This window comes from Molossus molossus, unplaced genomic scaffold, assembly GCF_014108415.1.
Source record: "Molossus molossus isolate mMolMol1 unplaced genomic scaffold, mMolMol1.p scaffold_m16_p_3, whole genome shotgun sequence".
Lineage (NCBI taxonomy): Eukaryota > Metazoa > Chordata > Mammalia > Chiroptera > Molossidae > Molossus > Molossus molossus.
This window is the reverse complement of record NW_023425366.1, coordinates 118742706-118765121: the sequence shown is the minus strand read 5'-3', so window position 1 is coordinate 118765121 and position 22416 is coordinate 118742706. Positions and strand designations below refer to the sequence as shown.

General features: G+C 42.3%; 2 pseudogenes; one reads left to right on the top strand and one right to left on the bottom strand.

The window, feature by feature from the left end:
- The first annotated feature begins 7739 nt into the window (after nt 1–7739).
- LOC118642145 lies at nt 7740–8920 on the top strand (annotated as a pseudogene).
- An 8441-nt stretch (nt 8921–17361) lies between these two features.
- LOC118642144 lies at nt 17362–21728 on the bottom strand (annotated as a pseudogene).
- Between the last annotated feature and the right edge of the window lie 688 nt (nt 21729–22416).

Here is a 22416-nt window from a genome sequence, read left to right as displayed (position 1 = left end):
ATTAGAAATGCTCTCAGAATCTACGTAAGTGGTTTTCTATCTTGGATGCACCGGGGAGCTCTGACAGTATATGTATTGATGTTGGACCAAATCTTGACCAATTAAATCAGAATCTCTGGGGTGGGACTCAGATGTTGGCTCAGTTCTCTGCCACCTTATATTGGAGCTTCCAAGTTATATTGGAGCCTGATATGCATGTTTTAATGTTTGTTTTTTTTAATCCTCACCCAAGGATATTTTTCCATTTTTGTTCAAATAGAGTGGGAGGGAGAGAGAGGAAAAGAGGGAGAGGGAGAGAAACATCAACATGAGAAGGACACATCGACTGGTTGCCTCCTGCATGACCCCAACCAGTGCTGGGGAAGAACAGCACTTGACCAGGTATGTGCTCTTGACCAGAACTGAACCTTTGACTAATTGGTCCCCAGGCCAATGTTCTAACTGCTGAGCCAAACCACCCACAGCTGTTTTAATGGTTAATTTTTTCTCAAAACATTTAAAGTAGCTGAAAAATTAAAAATTGGATCTATTACAACTCATATATCTAATTCCAATATAGTATTTATACCAAAACCAGAATACTTAAAAATGTTCCCTTCCTAGTGAAAAAGATTCCCTCCTTGACCAAACTCTAGTCAGGCTCCTCCGTCTTGTCAAACAGGCCCAACTTTGGCCTAAAAGACTTGAACAAACACTAATATGGCTTCTAACAGCTCACGACCATGTCCCTAGGATGACCCTAGCTCCCCCCGCCCCCCCTTAAGTGCCTGCCTCAAAAAAAATCAAGGCTGCCAAAAGAATTTACTCTTTGTTCCAGTAACATCTGAAGAGAGGGCCCCTTCCTCTCTTTCCCTGTGAGAGGGTAGGAGACTAACTTCCATAAGGGTAAACCCAGATAGGTTTCACCAGGACCAACCCCCTCATCCCACTTTTTGTAAATTTCCACTTCCCTGAGCGCTTAACGCCACTGCCATCCCCCCTCCCTGCTTCCTCGCTTTTCCTTTAATGCCCAGTCACCTCTGCAGAAATCAGAATGGTGCTCAGCTCCTTCCCCTACTGTCAGTAGTCACTGAATAAAATCTTCACTGATTTAATTAATGTCTGGCTGTGTTTTATGTCACACATAAAGCTGTTAATGTCATACCAGCTTTAGTGGCAGTAAATTAATCAAAATCTACTTCTTAGCCTATCTTGGTTTCAACCAAGAGAATTGCCATATTTGACAATTTCTCTGGGCCAAGTGAAGGTCTTCAATAATATTACATTAAATTTAACCTCATTTGTCTTTAAATTTGATATTTTGTTCAAAGACTTTTGTATTAATTTGATTTTTATAAGTCACTGAACTGAAATACTTATGTTGATTACTAAGTTTTTAGGGCCCCCTTAAGTTTTGCACTTCTACGCCCCCTTCCCCCACTTTCTCCACGTGAGACTCCCACACTCCTTGAGAGGAAAAGGGATGGACACAACAGTGCCTCTTCCTGGAAGAGCTGCACGCACCCTCAATTGGGACCAATCAGAGGCAGCGTTGCCTGGCTCTCCTTGCTCTGCCCCTTGCAGATCTTTCTTTAATTATCCAATAATAGTGGACCATCACCCTTCTTCCCGTGTGCTCCTGCCCAATTAGATAGGGGGAGGCGGAATCCTGTGGTAACTGCCTTCTCCGCAGGCGGAGACTCTCAACTGAAGTCTTGTGGGCTGGGAACTACAGCATGGAGCAGAGATTCTGCTCTGCAGTGAGTGGCGGTGACTTTTTTTTTATCCCGAAATGGCATAAAGAGGCACACTGGGGCCCTGGCCTGTATGGCTCAGCGGTTAGAGCATCAGCCCATGGACGAAAGAGTCATGGGTTCGGTTCTGGTCAAGGGCACCTACCTCGGTTGCTGTTGGTCCCCCGTCCCTGTGGGGGCCGTGTGGGAGGCAATGAGTTGATGTGTCTCTCTCATGTCCATGTTTCTCTGTCTCTCTCTGTCCCTGTCCGCCCCCCTTCTTCCTCCCTCTTACTCTACTTGAAGATAAATGAAAAAAATATATCCTCCAGTGAGTATTTTTTTAAAAAGAGGCACACTGGGTTTGGTGCCCTCCAAACCTGGACAACTGGCGGGTCCCATGAGCCTTCCACACGCTGCCAGCTTCCGGTCCATTAGGTCTCTGTTCCAGCTGTCCACCCTTCCTGATTAGGGAGGTGTTAAGAATTTCTATCTCGCCCTAGTCAGTTTGGCTCAGCGGTTAGAGCATTGGCCTGCGGTCCAGAGAGACCTGGGTTTGGTTCCTGCTAAGGGAACGTACCTTGGTTGTAGTTTGTCCCTGGCCCTGGTTGGGTTGTGCGGGTGGCAGCCACTCAATGTGTCCCTTTCATGTCGATGTTTCTCTCTCTCTCCCTTCCCACTCTATCTGAACAAAAAATAGGAAAATGTCCTCGGGTGAGGATAAAAAAAAAAAAAAAAAAGAATTTCCATCTCCTATGTCCACAAGCCGGGACTGTCGGAAGCCAGGTCTGACTTCCAATCTGATACCTTTCAAAATGTGAGGTTGACTTGGGAGCCAGCAGCGCATAAACATATGTACGTGGCTCAGAATCTTCTCAGAATAAGGGCTAAGCCCTTGCTACCCAGTGTGACCCGAGGACCAGGCATTGCCTGCATGATTGGTGGAAATGCTTTATTTCAGGCCCCATACCAGACTTCCTGAATAGAATCTTCACTTTACCAACGGTGATTTCTGTGCATGTTAATGTTTGAGAAATGCTGCTTTAACCCTGGCCAGTTTGGCTCAGCGGTTGAGCGTCAGCCTGCGGACCAGAGAGTCCCGGGTTTGGTTCCCGCTAGGGGCACATACCAAAAAAAAGAAAGAAAGAGAGAGAGAGAGAGAGAGAGAGAGAGAGAGAAAGAAAGAAAGAAAGAAAGAAAGAAAGAAAGAAAGAAAGAAAAAGAGAGAGAGAGAGAAATGCTGCTTTAAGTGTCCCAAGATTTCTGGACTAGGAGGCAATGTTGGTATGTGTATTTGTTCTTCAGATGGTGACCTATACTGCAAACCTGAAGGAGATGTTAAGGTTTGAATCAGACTCAGGATCTTTGTGACATTTCAGGCATCACTTACAACTTAAGTTGATATAATGAAAGTCATGAGGGATGATATAGATAGAAAACCTATCATGAACATTAGTATCTGAGAACATTCAGAAACAGTCAGGAAGGGAAATGAATGTACCTGAGGTTGAAAGACTGATAGGATGTGTATTAGGGATGAATGGCATCCTACAAACATCATTTCTAACAAAGAACCTCACTTTATAATAAAAGGGAAGTGGTAGCCAGTTGCCAAGATAGCCCTCAATGATCATAATCTTGTGTAATCCCACTTTGAATTGGGCTGACTTTTTGTCTTAATCCATTGGGGCTGCAATAACAAAATATCATAGATTAAGTAGCTTATAAACACCAGAAATTTATTTTTTACAGTTCTAGAGGCTGCAAAGTCCAAAATCAAGATGCTGGCACATTTGGTGTCTGGTGAGAGCTCACTTCCAGGTCAATAGGCAGTGGTCTTTTCAGTGTAACCTCACATGGCAGAAGGGACAAGAGAGCTTTCTTAGGATTCTTGTACTAATCCCATTGGTGATCGCTCTGCCCTCATGACCTAATCACCTCCAAAGCCCCACCTCCGAATACCACCACTTTTGGGGTTAGGATCTTAACATATGACTTCTGTGGGGACACAGTCCATAGTACTGAATAAACAATAGGATGGTGGTGTGTGACTTCTGGAGCTCAGTTATAAAAGATAGTATGGCCTCCATTTTGCTCTCTTGAATCACTTGCTCTGGGGAAACCAACTACTCTGTTGCAAGTATATATCAAGTTAGCTCTATGGAGAAGTACATGTGAGTGAGGAACTGAGGCTTCCAATAGCTGTATGAGCACATTGGAAGCACATCCTTCAGCAACAGTCAAGCATTCAGGTGACTGAGCCCCTGCTGACATCTGTCTCATGAGAAGCCCTGATCCAGAACCAGTCAGTTAAACCATTACCAGATTCTTTAAAAAAAATTTTTTTTTCCTCTATTGATTTTAGAGAGAAAGGACGTGAGAGGGAGAGAGAGCTAGAAACATCGATGAGAGAGAACATCGATTGGCCACCTCCTGCATGCCTCCGACGGGATTTGGCCCACAACCTGGGCATGTGTCCTGACTGGGAATCGAAATAGCGACCTCTTGTTGCATGGGTCGACGCTCAACCACTGAGCCACCCTGGCTGGACTCATTACCGGATTCTTGACCCACAGGAACTATGTGAGATACAGGTTTACTGTTTTAAATAGATAAATTTTGGGATTATTTGTTACTTGGCAATAGTGGAGTAGCTATATAAGGAATAAAGCTGGGGTCCATGGGCTCATTGGTATTTACTTGTACCATCACCAAAAGCAGTTGACCCTATTGAATAGAGAAATGATCTTTTACAGACTCAGTTTTTGCACCAGTTGCACAGGTGAGGTTAGGGGTCTATTTTACAGGATACAGTATAAGTTTCATACCAGTATATGCTGAACGTTTTTCCAACCAGGAATTTTTGGCCCAAGAAAATGAGAGGCAGAAGCAATACCTAACAATCTGCTTAAAAACTTTTTCTTCTTATTCCAGCAACACTGGGCTCTGAAGAGACTTCTTGCTGGCCAATTTGGGCTCTATTTACTACTGGATAAACTGACCAAAGAGGAGATTCTAATATTTTTTTGACTTTGAATACCAGTAGAAAATAGTTTTGCTGCTATAGAATGATAACAGAGAGGATTATGGATGGAAAGATCTCCTTGAGAGGATTCTGGAATTGTCATGTCCATTGAAGGCAATTAATGAAAGATTAGGATAATCTTGTATGGGTAAGATCAAAAGGGTACCAAATCTCTCAAACATAAAAGTTTAGGTTACTATATCAGATTTTAATAACCTTGAACAACTGAGATGCTGAGTAAAGACAAAGGGAGCATGAATTAGATTGTGGATCAGAAAAATTATTATAGTCAACTAAGGATGTATGGCTACTTCTAGAAATGAAGTCTATATCATCCAGTCATATTTTCATCCTTCCTTTGTTATGTATATATTTATGTATTATAACTAGCTAGCTTTCTTCTTCTTTTCTCTCCATTTGTCCCTCTATTCAACACACACATGGGGTGTACAGTTATTAACTTTCAAGACTGATTCAGAAGTTATAGATGGTCTTGAAGGGATCATGATTGATATAGGGGAGATCCTGATTGTGGACATGGATACAGTAACTGATGGGATTTTCAGTTGTTCCTTTATTGTAGGAAGGGTAGTTGCCTTATGTTTGGCCAGAAAAATCTCTCTTCTGCTGAAAGGTAAATTGATAAGAGGCATATGTGTTTAATGTTGTGCAACTGGAGGGCTATATTTCAGTGGAAATTTCTGCTTCTCAACTTCTGTAACCCCTTCCAATGCTTAAGTAATCCCTGGCCAGGGCATGAACTCTCATAATTTCTTATATAAGGAAACCCTGAATAACTTGTCTCCCAGCCTGTCTTGCAGCTGAGATGTGGGCATGTGACTACCCATCAGATATCTTGACTTAGCCTTTGACATGAAGAAGGGCAAACCAAGGGAAGCTTTTTCTAGCAATGGCAGCCATTGCAACAAAAATGGATTCCCAGGGCAACAGTGGTGGCAGCCTACTGGTGGCAACCTATGTCCAGTGATAGTTGTGTCAAAGCCATGAACTTTTTAAAAATTTTGTTTTGTTTTCTTTATTGACTTTAGAGAGAGAGGAAGGGAGAGGGTGAGAGAGAGAGAGAGAAAATCAATGTGAGAGTGAAACATCAATCAGCTGCCTCCTGCTGGGGATCAAGCCCACAGCCTGGGCATGTGCCCTGACTAGGAATTGAACTGGAAACCTTTTGGTGGATGGGACGATGCCCAACCAACTGAGCCACACTGGCCAGGGCCAAAGCCATTAACTCCTAACATTTATGCTTGCTGGCAGCAGGAATCATTGGTATGCTAATAAAACCAGTTCTGTGGCATGATTTTGGCCATTGTAGCTGGTATGTAACATTCTGAGTCTGGTTCTCCAGCTGCTCAGTGTTTTTGAAAGGTATCTATTATCATTTTCAAGATATAATTCTCTGCTTTGCTCAGCAAAACTTGATTTTTGTTATTTGCAACTAAAAACTGAGTGAGGCCACAGTGTAGCCAATCATCAGAAAAGGACTTGAACTCTGAACTGGAAAGCTACGGTACTCTCTCCAGCTCATCTCTGCTTCTCTCTGTGTTTGTATATTTTGCTCTACTCTATAGTCTTTTATATCGCCATCTATGAGGCAGTCAGGAGAGATTTATAAACTTCTGGCTTTACATATCCAAACCAAGTCATACTGAGAATGACCCTGAGCCTTGGTTTCCAGTTTTCTCCTCCAATGATGAGTTCTCACTGGACAAGAGATGGTGCAGTGTAAATTGTGCTACTGGAGCCCACAGCCCTGGGACTCTGTGGATTAGGGGACCATTCTCAGAAAAGAGTGGCTCATTGTGAGCTTGGAAGATATCCCAAAAAAAGTCTACTCTGGGAGTCTGGAGTTTCTCAGTCATGGCATGCTGTGCTCTCTTCGATACATCTTTCCCTGCAATTACAAACAGGTTATCCTTCACACCAAATGCTTTAAAAGATCAAGTACAACTCTGTAATGCCATGTCCCCGCCCCAGCATCCCTATCTGAAAATATATTGCTATCTCTACACAGTAAATGACCAGATATGACAGAAAAAAAAAAAAGAGGTTCACTCAGATAATACTACAGTAATCCCAGTTTCTGAACTAAGAAAATAAGAAAAAAATTAATAATGGAATTATCAAATCTATAAACATAAGTCTAGATCGGCAAGATGATGCAATGAGGTCTTGGAAGTTTTCTCTGGGACCTGTCTCCACCTAGATTGCTTTATCTCCAAGTTCTGACTTAGGACTTGATAATATACTTTGTCAGCACTGTTGAGTCCCCAGGGACCAGAAAATAGGTGGGACATTTGTTTTTTCTTGTCTCTAATGAGGTTCTCAGTAAATTAGGTTCCAGCAGTGGACGCTACTATAAATACCCATCTCTAGTTTCCCCAAACATCCTTCCTGCACAGAGGGCTAAGGCCATGAACTTCCACTCCTCACTTCCTCAGGACTACTTATATTTCCAAGACTTTCCAAGCCTTATAATAAAGAGAGGCATTGGACAGTTCCTCAAAGGTGAACACTTGATAGCAGTGGCAACAGCTTCTCCCAGGTAAGATTATAACAGTGGAGATGTCAGTATTTCTTTACTAACGAGGGACGTTTTTTAAAGAACCTCCTTCCAGATCCAGGGATAAGAGTCCTGAATCCATCAGCTGGAGCGTGAGATAAACTCAGTAATAATTGGCTGTTTCTTTGATCTCTGAGCTACTAAAAGAGACATATAATGGCAGAGAAAGGCTCTGTATGTGCCTGTGTGTTGTTTTTATGTTATATTTGATAACATTTTAAAACGGAGTCCAGTGGGATCAGCATCATCTAGGACTGAGAGTTGGAAATTGAGAGTGTCGGGACTAGGGGTGGATCCTGACAGAACAACTCTAATACAGGTTTCACTAACAGGGCCATCGCTGGGGCTTGGGTTGCTGCATCCAAATCCTTAGCTTCTAGATTTGTGACCCCTGCCTCTCTTCTCTGCATCTGACTCCAGGTCCATGAGAGGGGAAAACCAGTCATGTCTCCTAGTTCCTCCTCCTGGGTCTCTCCAGGCAACCCCAGCAGCAGCAGCATCTCCTTTTCATCTTCTTCCTGAACATGTACCTGGTCATGGTCCTAGCAGACCTACTTGTTCTCTGGGCCATCAGCACGAACTCCCACCTGCACACTCCCATGTACTTCTTCCTCAGCAACCTGTCCTTCATGGACATCTGCTTCTCCATTGTCCCCAAGATGCTGGCCAATCACATACTCAGGAGTCAGGCCATCTTCCCTGGGTGTCCTATGCAGATTTATTTTCTTTTCATGTTGATGGATATGGACAGTTTCCTTCTGGCTCTGATGGCCTATAACTAACCACTTTGTCATCATATGCCACCCCTTACACTACTCAGCAAAGATGATCCACCATCTCTGTGACCTGTTGGTCACTCGGTCGTGGGTCATTGCCAACCTGGATGCTTTGTTGTATACTCTGCTGATGGCTCAAGCCTCATTCTGTGCAGACAACACCTCCCCCCCCCCCCCCACTTATTCTGTGATGCTACTGCTCTCCTGAAATTCTCCTGTTCTGATACACACCTCAATGAGATGATGATTCTTTTTTTTTTTTTTTTTTCAAATTATAAGAAAAAGTTTATTTAGAAAGTTACAGAGGTAGTAAAATTGAGCCAGCTGGGCTGTGGAGGCTCAGGAGACAAGTTACAGAAGCAAAAGAAGGGCCCTTGGAGCTTAGGAGAGGGAAAGGCAAAGGTAACATGCCAGGGGTGGTGGTGAAGAAGAAGGGTGGGAAAGGTGCGGGGCGTGATTTTGAGAGATAGTGATTGTTCCTTTTATTTGCATCCTGGTATCATACGTCCTTATCACTTGTTCTGTCCTGAGAGTCCCATCCACAGAGGGAAGATGGAAAACCTTCTCCACCTGTGGTTCCCACCTGGCCGCAGTTTTCTCCTATGGCACCATCGTATTTCTGTATTTTAACCCTTTCTCCTCCCACTCAGCTGAGACAGATATAGCAGCGTGGTGATGTTCACAGTGGCGACTCTCAGTGCTGAACCTCTTCATCTACAGTGTGAGAAACAAGGGCATGAAGGGGGCTCCTGGAAAAGTGGTTGCTATGAAATTTTTTCTATTCAAAATGAAACAGGCTAAGAAAATCACCAAGGGAACTCAATTCTAATAAAATCATGTTTGCTTTTTCTGTTGTGTAAAACTTACCATTTGTCTTTTGTAAGAGAATCATTTACTATCTATCTGGGGAAAATAAAACTTGATACATCCTCTTCAGGTGAAAGATGGAAAGAGAGACCCTTTAACCAAACAACTTGACCGTTCCAACTGTCAATGCCATCCAGTCAAAACCCACTAGAAACATACCTCTGTTGAATAAGCTGGGTTTATAATTCATTATAACAAGGGAGAACACCCACCATGGGTGAATAGTGAGGCATCTTAGTAGGAATGTGTTATTAAAAGACGGGCTTGTGTGAAGTGATTTTGAGAAATTGGGTCTTTGCTCTGGATTAGATGCTGTCATAAAGTGGGGATAATTTTCATTAGGTATCTTATTTTTACAAATATTTTAATATAGAGCCCTGGCTGGTTTGGCTCAGCGGTTAGAGCGTTGGCCTGCGGTCCAGAGAGACCCGGGTTCAGTTCCCCCTAAGGGCATGTACTTCGGTTGCAGTTTGTTCCCGGCCCTGGTTGGGTCATGTGGGTGGCAGCCACTCGATGTGTCCCTTTCACGTCGATGTTTCTCTCTCTCTCTCTCTCCCTCCCACTCTATCTGTACAAAAAATGGAACAATGTCCTCAGGTGAGGATAAAAAATAAAAAAATAAAAAAATTTTAATATTGAGCCTGGCTGGTTTGGCTCAGCAGTTAGAGAGTTGGCCTGTGGACCAGAGAGTCCCATGTTCAGTTCCCACTAAGGGCACGTACCTCGGTTGCAGTTTGTCCCCGCTCTGGTTGGGGTTGTACGGGTGGCAACCAGTCGATGTGTCTCTCTCACATCGATGCTTCTCTCTCTCTCTCCCCCCCTCCTCTTCTTCCCACTCTATCTGAAGATAAATGTAAAAAATGTCCTCAGGTGAAGATAATATATATATATTTTGAGAGAGAGAGGAACATCAATATGAGAGAGAAACATCAATCAGCTGCCTCCTGTGCACCCCCTACTGGGGACCGAGCATGCAACCTAGGCACGTGCCTTGACCTGGAATCAAACCTGTGACCTTTCAGTGCATGGGGCAGTGTCCAACCAACTTAGCCACACTGGCCAGGGCTCATTAGGTATCTCAATATATTTTACATAGAAGGAGGGAAGGTGGGAAGGAGGTCAAAGCTGTGATTCACAAAGAAGTAGCAGTCACTTACTTTATCCAGCATAGGCGAGTTTGGTCATTTTGTGGCTTGGACAGTGTTCATTTTTCTTGTACTGAGACATGATTAGAGTGGTCTTGTTTTGTCTTGCTCCACAGAGTGACCTTGTGTGATAGTGATACTTTGTGAAATTCTCTGTGTCCATTAGGAGAGCACCAAGACCTAGCTGTGAGTGCCAGGCAAAATATCATAGCTGATTTGTTTTTAACAATAGAGACACAGAGATATGAGTATATCTGATGGAAGGGTCAGGCTGATTTTGGAGCAGGAATGGGGAGGGTTCTTTTAGGGCTCTAGGAAGCCTTAATTCTGCCACACATTCAAGCTACTTATTTTTAATTTTCTTGTCTGAGCCTTATGTATCGTACAGCATTATAACAGGAATATGGGTAAGTTAATCAAGAAAGAAATGACCAACCATGTCAATCAACTACATCTTTCTTTCACTTTGTGTTCCATTTTTGTCAATGCCCTGAGATATTTTATTACATAGGTACTAATTTATACCCTGATTTTTCACTTTCACTTACAATACAATTTTTCTAAATTACTATGTGGTATCTACAATTTTATTTTACTGCCCTTATATATTTCCATCAAGTTGCTCTAGCAAAATTTACTTACTAATAGTTCCATTTCTGAATTAAAACAAAGGGAATTTACTATTTGAAAGTATAACTTTACATTTATTTTGAAAATGATTGCAGGCTTCTGGTCAAGATGGCAGTGTAAGTAAATGTAGTACTTACCTCCTCCAACAACCACATCAAAATTACAACTAAACTGTAGAATAACCACCATTTAGAACCACCTGGGATCTAGCTGAACAGAAGTCCTACAACTAAGGATATAAAGAAGCCACATCAAGACTAGTAGGAGGATCAGAGATGCAGAATGAGCTAGTCCCACATGGTGGATAAAAATCGGGAGAGATATCTCGGCTGCAGACATCCCCCCTGAGAAGCAAGGGGACCCAGGCACCCCAGCCCAGGATCCTAGTGCCAAGAAGAGAAGTCCACATAACGTCTGGCTGTAAAAACCAGCAGGGATTGTGGCTGAGTGAGACAGGGGGCAGCTGGAGTTCCAGACATGTCCTCTTAAAGGGCTCACACATGGACTTAGGACTTACTCTGACTCACTCACTCTGAGCTCCACACTCTGACAGCAGCTTGAAAGGTACTAGGGACATACAGGGAGGAACTGGATTGTCTGGTGTTAGGGTGAGAGCTAGAGGGGCAGCTTTCTCCCAGACAGAAGTGCTGACAGAGGCCATTGTTCCTTTCCTGACCCCTTTTCCCACAGAGCCAGCAGGCAGGCACCGTATCTGAGTCTCCATTAACCTGGGTACGGCTGTTAGCTCCACCCTGGTGATTTTCTGAGACCCCCCCGCCCCACCCAGCTGTGGGCCCACCCAAGCTGTTTCCAGGGGCCTTTCCATACTAATGGCTTGTCTTGGCTCGTGCTTCAGACTTTCCTAAAATCTCTCAAACGAGCAGCATCTGGCCTCAGTGTGCCTCGCAACTCTCGGTAAGTAGCCCCAGGTCCGGCACTGGCATAGACCATCTTGGTTTGTAGCTTGGCCCCTCCTGAGCACTTCCAAGCCCAGCACAAGTAGCAGCCATCTGCAGATCCCTTTGTAGCTCATGCTGGGAGGCCCTGGGCAGACCACAGGCAGCGGCTGACCTTGGCCTTTACTTCCCAGGAGGACAGTGTACCTGGTGGACAGCTTCAAACCATGTTGAAGCACCACCCAACCACCTCCACAAGTGACATGTTCAAGGGATAGACTCAGTGGGCACCAGAGCTCTACTGAAGTAAGTCCTGCTCTGTGGGGTGGGGAGCCCCTGCACAGCTGATCCTGTACGGTGGCCTTGGTTCTCACAGTCAATTGGCCTGGGGGTAAATTCCTCCCATTGAGATGCCAACTGTGATCAAGTCTCAACTATAACAGGAGGGTGTACCTAGCCCACATGGGGGAGGAGGACAAACCTGGAGTGCCCAGTTCAGGTGAACAAGGAGGTTGTGCCACTGGACCCTACAGGACACCTACTACATTAGGCCACTCTATCAATCCCAGGGGATGTAGTACCACTACCTAATACATTGAATCAAACACAGGGAAGCAGCCAAAATGAGACAAAGAAACAGGTCCCAAGTGAAAAAACCACAAAAGAACTAAATGAAATGGAATCAAGCAAATTAGCAGATACAGAGTTCAAAACAATGGTTATAAGAAAGTTCAATGGTTACAGGGATGCTGAATAAAAAATTCAACAGCATAAAAAAGGACATGAAAACCATAAGAAAGAACTAGTCAGAAATGAAGGATAGACTAACTAACTGAAATGAATAATTTACAGGGAATCTGCAGTACAGAAAATGAAGCTGAGAATCAAATCAGCGATTTGGAATATAAGGAAGCAAAAAATATCTAATCAGGACAGCAAAAAAAAAAAAAAATAGGATAGTTTAAGAAGCCTTTTGGACAACTTCAAGTTACCAACATTCACATCATGGGAGGTGCTGGAAGAAGAGAGAGAGAGCAAGGAATTGAAAACTTATTTGAAAAAATAATGACAGAAAATTTTCCTAACCTGGTGAAGAAAGTAAACATTGAAGCCCAGGAAATGCAGAGAGCCTCAAAGAAGATGAACCAAAAGAGGCCCACACCAAGACACATCATAAAATGAAAAAGGTTAAAGACAAAGAATCTTAAAAGTAGCAAGAAAAAAGCAGTGAGTTAGCTACAAAGGAGCTCCCATAAAACTGTCAGATGATTGCCCTGGCTGGTTTGGCTCAGCATTTAGAACACCAGCCCATGGACCAAAGAATCTTGGGTTTGATTCCAGTCAAGGGCACGGACCTCAGTTTCAGTTTGGTCCCCAGCCCTGGTCGGAGTTGTATGGGAGGGACCCAATCAATGTGTCTCTCTCACATCGATGTCTCTCTCACATCGATGTCTCTCTCTCGCTCTCTCCCCTCCCCCCTTCCCATTCTGTTTGAAGATAAATGGAAAAATATCCTCTGGTGAGGATTTAAAAACAAAAACAAAAAAAGCCCTGGCCAGTTTGGCTCAGCAGTTGGAGCGTCGGCCCACGGACCAATGAGACCTGCATTTGATTCTGGCCGAGGTCACCTACATTAGTTGCAGTTCATCCTCGGCCCTGGTCAGGGTTACATGGGAGGTAACCAGTGGTGTGTCTCTCTCACATTGATGCTTCTCTCTCTCTCTGTCTCTGTTTCTCCCTCTCTCCCTTTCTCCTAATATGTCTAAAGATAAATGGAAGAATGTCCTTGGGTGAGGATAAAAAAAATAAAAAGAAAAGACTATTAGATGATTTCTCAACAGAAACTTTGCAGGTCAGAGAGATTGGCAAGAAATATTCAAAGTGCCCTGACCAGTTTGACTCAGTGGTTAGAGTGTCAGCCCACAGACCAGAGAGTCCCGGGTTCGGTTCCTGCTGGGGGCACATACCTTGGTTGCAATTTGTCCCTGACCCCAGTTGGGGTCATGTGGGTGGCGACCACTCCATGTGTCTCTGTCTCTCTCCCTCCCTTTCTCCCTTCCTCTCTATCTGAAGATAAATGCAAAAAAAAAACCAAACAAAAAAAAAAACAAAGAAGAAGAAGAAATATTCAAAGTAATGAAAAGCAAGGACCTACAACCAATATTACTCTACCCAGCAAAGCTATCATTTAGTCTATGAATATAAACAGCTTTCCAGACAAGAAAAAGCTAAAGGAGTTCATCACCACCAAACCAGCATTACATGAAATGTTAAGGGGTCTTCTTTAAGAAAAAAAAAAAAGGATTAAAATGTGGATAATAAAATGGCAATAATTACATATCTATCAAAAAAAGAAAATGATTGCAGAAAATAACATAATTGACAAATATATGAAACTGGTTAAAACACCACTGAACATGATGCTCTGGATTTTGAGCAACAATGAAGAAAATAAGGCAGTTTCCTTAATCTCATAGAGACATGTAAAATAATATCTTGTAAAAAATCAGAGGTTGTTTTTGAGTTTATCATATGATTTTCTTTTTTATCTTTATCATATTTGTGCATTGATATGTTTGCCTGAAGGAATGAATGGTAGCATTTTCAACTTTTAATCTATATCCAATAATTTTTGATAATAAGATGGAAAGTACCTGTTCCTTGAAAGTTGGAAAGAAATCCTGTCTTTGTTACATGTACTTTGGTGTTTTGTTATTAGATGCATGCAGGTTTATTATTGTTATATATTACTTTTTTATTTTATTTTATTTTTTAAAATCCTCATGCAAGGATATTTTTCCATCTATTTTCAGACAGAGAGGGAGAGAGAGAGAGAAACAGTGATGTGAGAGAAACACATTCATTGGTTGCCTTCTGCATGACCAGGGCTGGGGACTGAACCGCAACTGAGGTACATGCCTGTGACCTGAATCAAACCCATGACTTCAGTCTGTGGACTGATGCTCTAACCACTGAGAAAAACTGGCCAGGGCCCTTTTTTTTTTTTTTATCATTAAAAAGTATCCTTCTTGCCCTGGTCGGTTTGGCTCAGCGGTTAGAGCGTCGGCCTGCAGTCCAGAGAGACCCGAGTTCGGTTTCCACTAAGGGTGCATACCTCGGTTGCAGTTTGTCCCTGACCCTGGTTGGTTGTGTGGGTGGCAGCCACTCGATATGTCCCTTTCATGTCGATATTTCTCTCTCTCTCTCTTCCTCTCTCTCCCTCTCCCACTCAATCTGAACAAAAAATGGAAAAATGACCTCAGGTGAGGATAAAAAAAAAAAAGTATCTCTCTGCCCGGCTGGTGTGGCTCAGTGGTTGAGCATCGACCCATGCATCAAGAGGTTGCTGGTTCAATTCCTGGTCAGGGCACATGCCCAGGTTGTGGGCCAAATCCCCAGTGGGGGTGTGTGCAGGAGGCAGCTGATTGATGTTCTCCCTCATTGATGTTTCTATGTCTCTAAAAATTCAATAAAAAACATATTTAAAAAAAAAAGTATTCCTCTTTTTTTTCTATAGTAACATATATATATATTTTTTAATCCTCACCCGAGGATATTTTCCCACTTTTTTGTACAGATAGAGTGGGAGGGAGAGAGAGGAAGAGAGAGAGAGAGAGAGAAACATCGACGTGAAGGGACACATCGAGTGGCTGCCACCCGCACGACCAACCAGGGCCGGGGACAAACTGCAACCGAAGTCCGTGCCCTTAGCGGGAACCGAACCCGGGTCTCTCCGGACCGCAGGCTGACGCTCCAACCACTGAGCCAAACCGGCCAGGGCTATAGTAACATATTTTTGTTTTAAAGTTTATTTTGTCCTTTCAATCTATTTGTGTCTTTGAATCTAAAAGTACATACCCTGTAGACAACATGTACTTTGATCATGTTTTTTTGTTTTTGTTTTTTCCTCACCAGAGGACATTTTTCCATTTTTTGTTCAGGTAGAGTGGGAGGGAGAGAGAGGAACAGAGAGAGAGAGAGAAACATCGATGTGAAAGGAACACATTGAGTGGCTGCCACCCGCACAACCGACCAGGGCCGGGGACAAACTGCAACCAAGGTACGGGCCCTTAGCGGGAACCGAACCCGGGTCTCTCTGGACCGTGGGCTGACGCTCTAACCGCTGAGCCAAACCGTCCAGGGCTGATCATGTTTTTTTAACATGATCCTTTCATGTTAACATTAGCCTTTCAGTTAGATTGTTTAATTCATTCACCTTTAATATTATTACTGATATGGATTTATGTCTGCCATTTTATTTTTTGTTTTCTGTATGTCTGTTGTCTTTTTGTGTGTTTACTACTCTCTTTTGCATTAAGTGAATGTTTTCTAATGTAGCATTTTAACCGCAGTAATGATTTTTTCACTATACTTCTTGGATTTTCTTTCCAGTGGCTGCTCTGGGTTTTACTACATACATCTTAACTTAATCAAAATTAGCTTCAGATTTATGCTAGCTCAATTCTTGTGATATGTGTGTGTGTGTGTGTGTTTCTCCTACATAGCTCTAATCCCTTTCCCCCTTTTGTGTATTATTTATGTATTTTGCTTTATACATACTATATCAATGTTACAAACCAAAAATGCATCATTGTAATTATTATACACAATATCAATCAGTGTTGCAAACACAACAATACATTCTTCTAATTATTGCTTTACATCTGCATCTGTGGTTATATCCTTAGCCCATTATAGCTTTAGTCCCACCTACCTCCTTTGTACTATTACTGGCAAATATATTACATGTATACTATATTTCTATATGGTATGGGCCCAACAACACATAGCATACATAATATTTTATCCATTTGCTTTAAAAATAATTTAAGAAGGAAAAAGAGAAAATGCAGTTACGTACAGTATTCTGTTTTTGGAGGTGTAAATGAATTTTTATTAGGAAGGGAAATTATCAACTCAAACAGCAGCAAATCAAAAGTGAATAAGGAAACTCCCTGTTGTCACATATACACAAGATCTCCATCATATCTGACACAGGAGGCATTTCAATTTGTGACACTTCCCACCCCCAGCCCAGAAATGTCAAATGCTTTCCCATTCAATGTAATACTTCTGGATTCCTACCAAAAAGGAATACATTAAGAACAAGGGAACATTGCTTACTGAAAGGAAACCCCCAAAGAAGAGTAAGGGAGGGAATGTAGAAATTAAGTTATGTAAAACACTCTTTAAGTTGTAATTAACTACATTTTTATATCCTCACAGTAATACAAAACACAGTCATCTTCAGAATTGTTTTATATTACTTAAATGCCAGATACGTTTATAGTCCTCTATGTAAGTGTTTGGAAGTTTCTTATGTTTATGTGAAATGAAGTTATTAATAATTTTCTACAGCAGTAAATGCACACCAGGAAGGCCAAGACAAACAAGGAATGGAGTGTAAAAAGCTGCAGTGTAAAAAGACCATAGACATGAATGGGTTTCTTTGCTCTAACAGGGGTGGGGAACCTTTTTTCTGCCAAGGACCATTTGGATATTTATAACATCATTCGCAGGCCATACAAAATTATCAACTTAAAAATTAGCCTGCTCTATTTGGTCAGGCTAATTTGGTGAGGTGTGTGGTGTGAGCTGGTATTGATTTCTTGGACCTTATGTGGCCTGCGGGCTGGACATTCCCCACCCCTGCTAGGAAATCCAAATGGAATAAGGAATGGAGATGTGTTCAAAGGTTTCTGGAGGGAAGAAGAATGACACTCTGTCTGCAGTTAGTTTTCTGCCCCTTCTGCTACATCACATTCTTCTCCTGCACTGATGTCCATAATGTGAAGTTGTCCCTAAGCAACTGCATGATGAGAGTGTTGCATTTGTATGAGTCTTCATTCAGTATATCGAGTTCTTCAATGGCCTCATCAAAAGCCGTTTTAGCCAGTGGGCAGCCAAGATCAGGGTTATTAAGGATATCATAGTAAGATACAGAAAAGTTAAGAGCCAACCCCAGAAGAATTGGGTGTGTGGGCTATATCTCTCTCTTTCTTTCTTTCTTTCTTTCTTTCTTTCTTTCTTTCTTTCTTTCTTTCTTTCTTTCTTTCTTTCTTTCTTTCTTTCTTTCTTTCTTTCTTTCTTTCTTTCTTTCTTTCTTTCTTTCTTTCTTTCTTTTTGGTACATGCCCCTAGTGGGAACTGAACCCAGGACTCTGGTCTGCAGGCCGATGCTCCAACCACTGAGCCAAACCAGCCAGGGCATCTCCTTCTTTCTTATATGAAAAGCCTCTTGGTATGCTCCTTGGGAATTATCTATCTCTTGTTTTTGGTCACCACATGCAACTTCAGTAAGGTACTGGAAAGAATCTCCATTTTTAGATAGAAGATCTTACTATCTGGATTAGTTGTGTTGGCTACTAAATATAGTAAAACCTCGATGTAACAGACTAATTCTGGTGAGGGGGTGTCCAGTAAAGCCAAAAGTCTGTTGTATAATAAAGTAGGTTTTCCAAATGTGTATGTTAAAAAAAATGACAACTTAGTTTACCTGTTTTTACTTATGTAGACACATTTGTGTAATTAAAACTAAGTATGTATGGAAAGTTTAATCTCACAGAAAAGTTCTCATAAGACATATTACATGTTACAAATATCATTATTGTTATTGTACATTTAATTACACACACTCACAGTTCTTACACACAACCACTAACTTATGAAAATAGTGCAACTTGTTCAATGATGAAGCGGTGAAGATGAAGATGAAGATGAAGATGAAGAGGTGTACTGCACAGCAAAGAAGAGCAAGGTTACTGCTCCTCTGAAGGCACAACCTCAGTAGGAGTTTTCAGGTGGTGCAGTATCTTCAGCAGGTGCGATGTCTTCTGCTGAAGGAGCACTAGGAATAGGCAGTGGGTGTCTGGGTGCACGGCTGAAGAATGTTGTGATAGGCAGCTGCTGGCACTGTCTTTTCATATGTGTAAGGAGCTTTTGTAGGGTTCTATCGCTTCATCAAGTGCATTCTGGAACCGCAATGTACACATCATTTGTGGGTCCCATTTGCCAATCATGTCCTACACTAGCTTAATAGTTCTCACGACTTGCGAGAGATGCTCAAGTGTAAGGCCAGCTTCCTCTTCCTGACCCCCAGGAACATTTGGCTGCTCTTCCTTCTCACTTCCAGACTTAGTCATCTCCACCAGATCCTCATCAGTTAAGGAATCCGAATGTGTCTTCAGCAGCTCATCCATGTCATCACGGGTCATATCCGCGAAACCTTCTCCTTCCAACATCCAGGCTCGCCTAACTGCCTTATCTACTGCCAAGTTGCTTATATCCTCTGGGATGAATCCTCTGTAGTTGTGGACAATTTCAGGCCACAACATCTTCCAGCTGGCCTTCAAGGTCTCCATCTTTATGTCCTTCAATGTGGCCTAGATGTTCTTCAGACAGGTTGCGATGGTATACTGCCACCAGTGTAGAGGGCCTTGAATGCATGAATAATGCCTTGATCCATGGGGTGGATCAGCGAAGTGGTCTTGGGAAGAAGGAACTCAATCTGCACACCATCCTAGGATAGGTCTTGCACATGAACTCCAGCACTGTCCATGAGGAGAACGACATTAAACTCGAGTCTCTTCTTTGTGAAATACAGCTTGACTTGGGGGATGAAGCACTGGTGGAACCAGTCCAATGACAGCTGCTTTGTGATCCAGCCCTTGTCATTGTGCCTCCTATGCACTGGCAGCAGGTTCTTGTTTTTATTTTTTAGGGCCCTAGAGTTCTTGGCCTTGTAGATAAGGGCAGGCTTGAGCAAAAATTCCTCAGCATTTCCACACATAACGATAGTCATGCGATCCTTATATGCCTTGAAGCCACAGACCTTGGCCTCACCCTTGAAAATGAATATCTGGGAAGGTATTCTTTTTATTTTAATTTTATTTTTTATCCTCACCTGAGGACATTTTTCAATTTTTTGTTCAGATAGAGTAGGAGGGAGAGAGAGGAAGAGAGAGAGAGAAACATCGATGTGAAAGGGACACATCGAGTGGCTGCCTCCCGCACGACCAACCAGGGCCAGGGACAAACTGCAACTGAGGTACGTTCCCTTAGCAGGAACCAAACCTGGGTCTCTCTGGACTGCAGGCTGACGCTCTAACTGCTGAGCCAGACAGACCAGGGCGGGAAGGCATTCTTTTCCAGAACAGTCCTGTTTCGTCCATATTGAACTGTTCTGGATGATACTCGCCCTCAAGGATCTTCTGAAATGTGTTGTTCACGTAGTCCTCTGCTGCAGGCTGGTCAGCAGAGGCAGCTTCTCCATGGAGAACAACACTCTTCAGATGATACCTCTTCTGGAATTTCTCGAACCAATACTTGCTTGCCGTGAAATCCATGAACATTGCAGAAGAGGGTCCTGGTTGAGGTTCATCCACCATAAAGCACTGATAGAGCTGCCTGCCTTCTCCTGGATGACCAGCAAATCCAAAGGAATATTTTTCTTGTGGCTGTCACTGATCCAAAGGGCTAGGGCAGACTCTGTTTTCACTATGAACTTATTACAACTTGTCACGACGTGCTTTGCTTCCTTGTTGAGACAATTGCTGTTGCATGGATGCTCTTTTCATCTTTACGGATGGAGCAAAGGGTAGACTAATTCAAGCCATAATGGCAGAAAACCTCCATGATTTTCTTGCCATCTTTGATCATATCCAAGAGTTTCACCTTTTCCTGGGTGGTAAGCATCTTCCTCCAGCACTTAGTTTCATTGTCAGAAGGCTTAGAAGAAGAAGCATGTTTAGGAGTCATTGTGTAGCTTAGGTAAAAGTTCTCAGAAATCATAAACTCTTACAAGAGCAAAGATGCTTCCCATGCGTACCGATGTAGAAGCGCGTATGAGAGAAATGAACTTGCATGAGGCTGAGCCAATCAGTGGCCAGGATAGGAAGAGGATAGGATAGCCAATCAGTGATCAGCATGCTCTAACTGCCTTGGTTTCACCACACCCAATAGTTTTGGAAAAAAGTTATTACCCACACACACGGAGTGGTCGAGCAGTTGCACCTGGTGTTGAAGGATTTGTGGGGGTGCTCGCATACATAGGCCTACAGTCCATATGTATAGTCATTTTAATTTTAATTGTAATACAGGGTTGTGTAATTGACTCAGACAACCGAGTGCCTGCTGTATCATTTTCACTGTCTCAATAAACTTTTTAATGAATATATTTGAAAAAACCACAGTAGAGTAAAGCCATGAAAGTTGAAGCACAAAGTGGCGAGGGAGGACTAGATAGCCTATTCACTAAAATGTGTTTAAAATGACAGTGAATTATCCCAGCCTGTGTGGCTCAGTGGATTAAGTGTTATCCCATGGACTGAGAGGTTCAGGTTTGATTCCTGGTCAGGGCATGTGCCTGGGTTGCTGGCTCGATCCCCAGTAGGGGACATGCAGGAGATGGCCGATTTCATGTTTCTCTCTCACATCGATATTTCTCTCTCTCTTTCCCTTCCTCTCTCTCTAAAAAATCAATAAAAACATATTTAGAAAAAATAAAATAACTGAATTAATAACAAAAAATAACCTGTTTGCCCTGGCCAGTTTGGCTCAGCGGTTAGAGCGTCCGCCTGCGGTCCAGAGAGACCCGGGTTCGGTTCCCGCTAAGGGCACGTACCTCGGTTGCAGTTTGTCCCCGGCCCTGGTTGGTCGTGTGGGTGGCAGCCACTCGATGTGTCCCTTTCACATCGATGTTTCTCTCTCTCTCTCTTCCTCTCTCTCCCTCCCACTCTATCTGAACAAAAAATGGAAAAATGTCCTCGGGTGAGGATAAAAAAAATAAAAATAACCTGTTTATTTAATCATAAGCAAATCTTGGTAAAAAGCATTTAAAAATTAACAATGTTCATTTTCACATATGACATATGGACCATAAATTTTGTCTGTTAAATCCAAAGTCCATTAAATCAAAGTCTACAAAAGCCAGGGTTTACTGTACTTATCCAGCAATTCCAGGACATGTTGCAGATGGATCTCAGTTCCAACTCCACTTTCTCCCAATATTCCTTAATTAGCTGCAACTTCTTGTCAGAGGTGTTGGTTTCCTGCTCCATGCATATGATGATCCTCCAGGAGGAACTACAGCTTTGACACATTCTTGTTGGCCACCAGAGCACATTGCGCTCTGAATGACATCCTCTGAATGACTGTGTAAATTCATATCATGATATATAGATATATGAAATAGTTATAGACAGATATAGATATATTTTTATATTCTTTGTTTTGATTCCCTGATCTGAGCTTTTATCATCCGAATACCATGCTATTTTAGTTTGAGGCTTTCAAATAGCTTTATAATACTTTGTAATATCTGGTAGATTATTCTTGCAAAATTATGCCAAGATACAGGTATAGGAATGTTTATTACTGTAAAAATGCATAGATATGACACTTGGAAATATCCCATTGCCATAAAAAGGGGAGCATTCAGTAAATTATGATCCATATTTATAATGGCATTCAATATAGCCACTTAAAGAATACAGTAGGTTTGTAAGTTCTGATGTGGAATGAATTCCCAACATACAATTTAAAGAGTGTTTTACAGGATAATCTCTTTTGTGCAAATAAAAATAAAGGATTATATTGGCATATATTTTTTTAGAAGAGATATTCCAAAACTATTACTCAGTTCCACCTTTTTATGATAATACATATGGACTTACTACATTCTTTATAAAATTCATACCATATAAATGTATCAAATTTATCAAAATAAGTAAAGAACCCCACTAGCCTATTTAGTTGACATGCAATATTAGCTATGATTGATGAACATTT